The sequence below is a fragment of the Ixodes scapularis genome, unplaced genomic scaffold (genome assembly GCF_016920785.2).
Source record: "Ixodes scapularis isolate PalLabHiFi unplaced genomic scaffold, ASM1692078v2 PGA_scaffold6__148_contigs__length_123643588, whole genome shotgun sequence".
In the NCBI taxonomy this organism is placed as follows: domain Eukaryota; kingdom Metazoa; phylum Arthropoda; class Arachnida; order Ixodida; family Ixodidae; genus Ixodes; species Ixodes scapularis.
Genome location: NW_024609881.1, coordinates 9,153,611 through 9,162,347, shown reverse-complemented (window position 1 = coordinate 9,162,347; position 8,737 = coordinate 9,153,611). Strand labels below are relative to the sequence as shown.

Here is an 8,737-nt window from a genome sequence, read left to right as displayed (position 1 = left end):
AAGTTAGATTTATAAAAGTTATACCAGCTCCTAAAAGTTCCACTATTGCTACCTTGAGCCAACCAAGTCTAATAAGCCTTCCTGTTTCTTTGGATTGTAAACTAGAATACCTGCACTGCGAATGAGTATGTCCATCAACACTATACTCTGTTTCATACTTAGCGTGCAACGCTTTCAAAGCTACTGGCGCGAGCGTGGGGCTTGATATCGTTGATCATTTGCACGCGATCTCGCGCAAACAAAACCATAGATGAAGCCACGCGCTCGCGCCAGTAGCTTTAACAGCGTTGCACGCTAAGTATGAAACAGAGTATAGATGTTAGTTTCTGCTTCTTAGATCTCTTGGTTAAACCCCTTACTAACCTGTTTCTTTGAATGGTTTGAATGGTTAGCTGGCTCCTGTTATGAATCCCATGAAACAAGGTTGGGCAGCCGTTCTCAAACTCCAGGGAATGCAACAGATTGTGTTTAGGGGGGGAGGGGGGGGGGGGTGGGGCAGCTGAGGATATTTAGAATATGAGGCAGTTCAAAAGCTCTGTAGAGAAGAATGGAAATCAAATGCCCAATTGGTTTGGAGAAAGCATAGGTGTTGAAAAGCTCCTGTGGCCAGAAGTGCTTGGTGGTCTAGGCCAACTCGTCGGCGGCCCATTCGTCAAAAAGGCCAATTCGTCATAGGGCAACTCGTTGAAGAGGCCAACCGGTTTGCAATCTTTCAAAGGCAAAATATATAAATTATGTCCTGAAATTTGAAAACGAATCCTGCCGTACAGCAGTCCGTAACATTGCCACACGGTAATTTGACTATTAGTGTGCTCTTTTTCGTTGAAGATAACTTACCACTTTCACGGTGCAACGGGGGACGATCACCACGTCGCGCGTGCCTCACTGGGGCAGGTGTTAACCTACCCGGCCCACCTGTTCGCGCAGCGACAGTCTGCGTCGGTTCATTACAAAAATAATAAAGAAAAGTAACAAAAATATGACCCCAAAATGAACATTTCTCAACTTGTCTCAAGGTACTGCCCTGTCTTTGCCTTCTTGTGACTTTTTTTGCAGTCTTGTAACCTAAGAATGGAGGCAAAAAGATAGAAACTACAAACTTTTACTTCGGGCGGTCATTCGGCCCATTCGAAGAATTGCCCTATTACGAATTGGCCTATTAGATGAATTGGTTGTCAACGAGTTGGCCGGATCTCGTGCTTGGTTTTATGACTCACTCCAAATAACTGACCCTATTTTAAATGCAACCCTTGAGACATTCATGGAATATTGCTGTCATTACAGTCACTGACCGATTTTTCGAACTTTTCAGGGACCGAAAAAATGTTCCAATAATAGAACAATTCGGATAATCAGCAGATTAAAAATCTTGCCTTTGTTACGTCTATGCAGGATAAAAAAAGCCATAAAGAATGCTTTGCTTCAGGTTACGCCAGCGTGCCTTGTTTCAGTTTATATGCCTGTTTGCGTTCGGCCACTTTCTTTTAGCTTGAGAATTGCTGCCTTCTTTTCTAGCATTATGGTCGAGTACTTTCCGCGCTTCTTAACGACACTTTGCGGCGGCGAAAGAACAGATGGGGCCACAATGTCCAAGCCAGCATAGTTCGAAAGCATGATTCACCGAGACGAGATGAGAGGCGTAAATCCACGACTGCAATGGCGAACGAACAAAGCGAAATGGTAACCATGATGATGACAATGAAACACAGCTAGAGAAAAAAAAACCATATAGCACCCCCTAGCGGTAGGACTTAGCAGTACTCAAGTAGTGCTGCCAAACCAAGCCAATCCATGTACACCCAACATAGAATCTAAAATTCGCTAGGTGGTGTTTCCCGCTGATCGCTCACAATGATAACTTTTGACTTCAAGCTGTCCGAAACACTGATCATGAGCATGCTCTATTTCTATCGAGTAGGTCATGGTTCCTCCTTTAGGTCCGAATTATCGGCGTCTGAAAAATTGATCAGCGACTGTATTACAGAATACTTTAAAATATGTGTGAGAGGTGCCATCTGGCACTGGCTTTTGAAAAGAGCATACCAGCTCTTCCATGGTCAGTCTGAACACTTATTTTTATCGTGTGTACAATGACCAATTTCAGCCATCAAGAAGAAGCTGGTTGCAGCTGGGAAGTCGCGGCATTCCGAGGACCTCAGCAGCTGGACCAAGTCGGTGGTGAACCACCTGTACTGGTCTGCTGGCTCAAGTACTGAGGACCAAGACCTGATCCTGCCCAAGTGGTGCTCCCTGGTGGCTCATGTGGCAAATGTCCACACACAACTGGACCCCCTCTTTCCGGAGTGCCAGCACAAAGAGCTCAACAAGAAGTGGCTACTGGAAGGCAAGGACATATTTGTGAGTCTTCATAATACAGTGGCCGCATATTACCATGCCTCATATTTTTGTTGTAGGTTCTCCCGCACACCACAAACTTAAGGAGATTGTGTTGTCAAAGCACCTTCTGCGGGACATCCCCAGCCTCTCACCATCAGGACAAACTTTTGCTACGGAGTGCTTTCATAGCACTTTGTTGATCTTCGCACCAAAGCTGGTGCACTTTGGGTTCCGGAGCATGACGGCAAGGTGTGTAGGGAGGTCAGTCATTTTCTCTTGGTTTCTAAATGCATTTACTTGCCAGGACCTACCTGACAGCCCAATGAAAATGCAGCGAGGCCCCAGGCGACAACGAAGGAAGGCGAAAAAAGATGGGCGGTGAAGTATCCGAAAGCAAGGAAGGAGGCCGTTGCTGCTATGCTCAAGGGACCCTGCACCTATGGTATATAGCAGTGCTCATACACTGATCAGCCAAAACGTTGTGACCACCTACCAAAAACTGTGTTGATTCACATTTGGATGCAAAATAGTTGCAAGGATCGTCTGCGGCGGAAACCCATATCGAACATTCTGATAAACTGAGCTCAGAAACACTTGCATTCTGACGTGCATCGTATCTAGCTGCAGACCCACAGGTAGCAGCCTATTTTGGTTCAACAAGCGGAAAAAGTCTTCACCGTCCACATTTTGTGATGATGCATGGACAGGCAATGCCTCGGCATCTACTAACAGTTTTACCTTCCACTCTGGATCTGTAGTAACCACGGCAGCTCGCCAACACGCGGTGATTTTTGCAGTTTCCGAGATAAATGTTCCAAGCTGCCAGACCATCACGATTTGCCCTTTGTCGAAGTAAGCTACATCAGCAGCATTTCGTTATACATACACGCATTGTCAACAAAATTATTTCTCTATATCTCTCTGCAGCCATTAACTACCATCTGCGTCAGCAGGTGGTAGATAATGCGGATGCCACTTCGGCAAGGCACACTGAGTCACACAGTGTAGAGGTGGTCAAAATGTTTTTGCTGATCAATGTATTTGTTTATTACTAGTGCGAAATCTTACATCTTTGGGTATCTGATTGCAGAGTATGTGGGGGAGCTGATGGGAGCTGTGCTTGACATCTCCACCGTCATAACCTCGTACAAGGCCGCTGCAGCTCACTACTGCCGGGATGCTCCTCCCTTTCTCTCCAGTGCCTATGAGCGTGCGGACAAACGAGCACTGTCAGAGAACCACTATTCGAGGTTCAATTCCTAGGTGGTCGGTGTCGTAGCCGTGAATGAAAAACCCTTGACTCTCGGTGTGGCTCTGTGTGATAGGAGAGCCAGGTTTATGTCCCTCGACTTCTTCAGGAGTCGTCTCGCTGTCTGGACTGCACGCTGTGTCATGCCATTGCTCTGAGCGTAATACGGACTTGAGGTTATGTGGTTTGCTTCCCAACATTCCACTAGATGCTTGAATTTGGCTGAGGCAAACTGAGGACCGTTGTCCGTGCGTACAGTTCTTGGCACTCCGAACCGTGCAAAGATTGGTTTGATGACCTGAGCGATGTCTTTTTGTTGTAGTGGCCTTTAGTTGCTCCACCTCAAGAACCTGGAGTAGCAGTTCACAACTACTATGTAGTCTCTCCCTTCCAGTTTGAAGGGGTTGATGCCAATAGTGTCCCATGGGTTTTCAGGCAAAGGCGTCAACAGCAGGGGCTCAATTGGTGGCTTTCGATGTTATTGGCAGACACAACATCTTTCAACGAAGTCTTGTACCAGTGTTCCAATGCTGGGCTACCACACCAACGGTCTTGCTCTTGCGAGACATCGGCTTGCGCCCCATGAAGGTGTGGCCAGCATGAAGTCTTTCTAACACCTCAAGCCTCAGGTTTGGCGAGATGACAAGTCTCTCGCCCTTGAGGAGAAGACCGTCGACCATAGAAAGTTCCCTCGCAATCTCTGCGAAGCACCTTAGTTCAGGTCGGCCATGACGAGGTGCACAAGATAGCCACTCTGGCAAGTGTTAGGTCTGCTTGGATGCCTGCCCCGATTCTGTCCAGCATTTGGTTTTACGCCGGTGTAGGACGCCGATCTCACTACCCCTCCGCTTCGACTACGGTAGTGGTTATGGCGTACGCCAAAAACAATACCGTAGTCATTTCGGCGTACGCCATAGTCAATACCGTAGTCTTTTTCGCATACCATAAACACACTACCCTTACTCCAAATTCAATACCTTGAATAACGTCGGTTCAGCAGGAATTGAGCCAATCAGCATTTAGCTAAAACTGGCGGAAGCAACTTTCTGCAGCAAAATACCCTGATTGTTTGTTGTTGTTTGTATGAGCAGCGGAACGCGCGCGGCAGGCGTTGTTAATTTTGATTAGCGTTGATACGGCTGACGGCGCACAGAGCTGAAGGGCACAAGCAAGGAAGCTTGGAGTGATTCTGTGTCAATGTGATTTGACATCGCTTCTTTCTGTTTCTTCAATCATGGTGCAAATGCAGGTGCCCGACTCCCGAACGATTCGAAGGCAAGAGTGGCAGCCCGCCTGTCCGCTGGTCTCAATCGCATGCACTGTCGTCATTTTGGGCACAGCGGAAGAAAATTAGACGCTCACTATTTTAAATAGCGTGCAATCGGCCTGTCTAGGTTCTGGCGACACCATTTCAGGCTGTAGATGAGAAAATTTAGCCACTACAGTACGACTGCTAGCCTGGGGTCTGTGCCTCACAACAGATCGAAACGGGTGGGGGTGGGGATCCCTGGCAGCGGGACATTTCGCTGTACGAGCTGCGGTGCGCTAACACGCTCGACCTCCGATACCCCCTTGGGTCACAGCGCTTGCTGAAAGAAGTTTGGATCGTTTTACGCAGATTTTGCAGTGCGTACGAGACGCACAACAGCTACGTACTACGTCCTAGATGGCCAAACTGAGGCTCTCTACTTGTGCGCGGCTCTCGTGATCTGGGGAACAGTATGCTCGCCATGAAAATGTTGCAGTGAGAAGTACGGAAAAGTAATATTATAAAAGTAGAGTATTTAAAACTGGCTTGCATTGTCACTGAACATATGAAAATAAAACTGATTAGAAATGCCGATCAGATCGAGTGTGAATGTGATATAATGTGCTCAAGGTATGTGTGAAGTTGCGTCGGCACAGGAATTCAAACTTGTTGGCCCCACCCCCGCTCCTAAATTATTCCAATGTTGCTGGCAGTTTTTTTATTATTATTATTATTATTATTGTAACTTCAAAGGTCCCAACAGGGACATTACATAAGCAGTGAAAGGGGGGGGGGGGGAGTGCATGAAAAATACAAAAGATCAACATATGAACAGACAGGTGGCTGACACCTACAGGGCTGGTGAGTAATATAAACAGTGAGAACAAGTGTGTGTGAAATAAAACTGGTACATAAATACACTAGCTAAAAGAGTAATCGAAGCATTGCGGAACAAGACGGGGGTCACCTATTGCCGGGCAGAACTAGGGTAATCACCGACTCACACCAAGCATACCGGAGCTTTCAGTCGGGCTCGGTGTCCTGAAAAGCGCTGCAGGTGCTCAAAAACAAAAGACCCCCAAAGGAGCCCATAGAATTTGCATGGGTACCTGTCCACTTCGTGGTAGAGGGCAACAAACTTGCTCACCAGCAGGCCTGCGCGCTGACTTACCGGGCCATAGCCATGGAAGAGGTGCAGGACCAACCCATGGTGACCTAAAAGGAAATAGTAGTCGCACTCTACTGCAAGGAAAGGCGAAGACTACCAGCCCCGCATCCTAAGTTAACGCTGGAGAACAGGTAGCAATTCTGGAAAGTTATTAACCCTCCTTCTAGTACTGGCATAGTGCTTAGGGACACCCATGGAGAGGAGGTGCCAAGTGAAGTGTGTTCTTTTTTGTTAAATGATGTGTTTGTTGGATCTTTTTCATGCACGGTAACCTCAGATTGTCCTGTATTTAGAACTTATGATTTTTTGCCCATGTTTCCTGTTATTGTAAACTGTGAAGGTGTATCTAATATTATTGAAAGCCTTAAAACCAATACGACCGCAGGTATTGATAATATTAATGCTAAGTTTTTGAAAAACACTAATACGTACTCATGCGTTATCTTATCTAAATTATTTTCGCAATCACTCGAACAAGGAGAATTGCCAAAAGATTGGAAGGTGGGGAAGGTGATCCCTCTCCACAAAGGTGGCGATAAGCATAACCCTTTAAACTTTCGTCCCATTTCTTTAACGAGCATTCCTTGTAAAATCCTTGAGCACATCATTTACACTAACATTTTCAATTTTCTAGATTCAAATTCGTTTTTGAACTCAGCGCAACATGGATTTCGAAGGTTTTATTCATGTGAAACTCAACTCCTAACCTTTACTCATGACCTTCACGTAACACTTGACCGGAGTTTCAGGACTGACTGCATATTTCTTGATTTCTCAAAAGCTTTCGACAAGGTTCTTCACGCTCTGCTTATTCATAAACTCCGTAAACTTAACATAGATCTAAATATAATCGCTTGGATAGAATCATTTCTATCAGACCGTTACCAATTTGTTCACGCTAACGGAACTAATTCTTCAACTTCACCTGTCAAGTCCGGTGTCCCACAAGGTTCCGTATTAGGTCCACTTCTATTTCTTATATATATTAACGATCTTCCCACGCATGTATCTTCTTCTATTAGTTTATTCGCTGATGACTGTGTAATTTATAAGGAAATCATTAACGACTCTGACATATCTGCTCTTCAGACCGATATTAACAACGTCACCCGCTGGTGCGATAATTGGCTTATGGAACTTAACACCTTTAAATGTAAATCTATGAGAGTGTCCCGTCAAAATAACACTTGTCCCTCCTACTGTATTAATAACTCCACCTTGCTTTCTGTGTCTACCTATAAATATCTCGGTGTTCATATAACCAACGATCTCTCCTGGAACATCCATGTCGACTATATCACTAACAACGCTAATCGCTTATTAGGCTATCTCAGACGAAACTTTTCCCTTGCCCCTGTTTCACTTAAACTTCTCCTATATAAAACTTTAGTGCGCACCAAACTTGAGTATGCAGGCTCTATCTGGAACCCTGGCGTATCCCTAGCATCATCCATTGAATCCATTCAAAATCGCTCCGCACGTTTTATACTTTCTAACTATCACCGTACAGCCAGCGTCACCTCCATGAAAGCGTCTCTACATTTGCCCAATCTCTCCTTTCGTAGAAAAATAGCTCGCCTCTGCTTATTTCACAAAATTTATCACTCTAACCCAGCACTTCGAGCCTCATTAATTTCAGAACCATCATACATATCGCCGCGCACCGATCATCCACTAAAAGTAGGAATGCCCTACTGCATCACTTCCACCTTTTATGCCTCCTTCCTACCTCTGACCTCCGTCGACTGGAACCGCCTTCCCGCATCCGTAGTCTCACTTACTGACGCTGCTGATTTTAAAACCGCCATAACTGGTGTTCTTAACAATGTTCCATAGCGATTCTGTACCTTGTGTTTTGTTTGTTTTTTGCGTTTTGCTTTTATTGTTCACCTTATATTGATGTATATATTTCCACTCCTCTCTGTAATGCCTTCGGGCCCTGAGAGTATAATAAATTAAATGAAATGAAATATAGGTAAATTCAGTCAAGGTCCTTTCCCCACCCCCTTTTACTCAGTCGCATATGTTCCCCACTTAATACAGTGGGAACTGCCCAGTGTGCCAAGAGATAGGAACCCTCCGTCACAAAATAGGCGAGTGTAGATTCAATCAAGACCACCCACTACCCCCACCTTTCCCCCTGTAGAGTGATGGGAGAACTTCCTGTCCAGCCCCGCCCTAGAGAATCAGCTTCAATTGGTCAACAGGGGCCAGGCAGACAAGGCAGCATATAGGATCTCGTGAAGGGGGAAGCCCTTCCATCCGGCACAGACCACCGTGTTGAAATGCTCAGAATAAAAGTTTATTCTCTCTCCCTCTCTGACTGGTTGAAGTAGTTTGTGATCCGAGATATGTGACATGGGGGGGTGGTTTAGTCGTGACGATGCTCTTCTAGGAGGAAGCCCTGTTGGAAAATCACGATGATGGAAAGATGACGGAAAAGGCTCATACAAGCGTAACCGTAATATGGGACATCCTATACAAGCGAAAAGGCGGCTCCAGTATAGTGGATTAAGGCGGAACGATACAGGTGGCGGAACCATACAAGCGTGTCGTATTATGGGACATCCTATACCAGCGTAGTGGATCATGGCGGAACCATGTAGGCGGACAGAACCATACATGCATAACGTAATATGGGACATACTATACCAGCGAAAAGGCGATACCAGCATGTTGGAGCTATATGGCTCTACCATGGTTGTATTGCCTTTTTACTGATGTACAGGGCAAT

At 45.8% G+C, this 8,737-nt stretch overlaps 1 pseudogene; it reads left to right on the top strand.

Moving 5' to 3' along the window:
- Positions 1-1,997: 1,997 nt before the first annotated feature.
- On the top strand, positions 1,998-3,600 carry LOC115312224 (annotated as a pseudogene).
- The last annotated feature ends 5,137 nt before the right edge of the window (positions 3,601-8,737 follow it).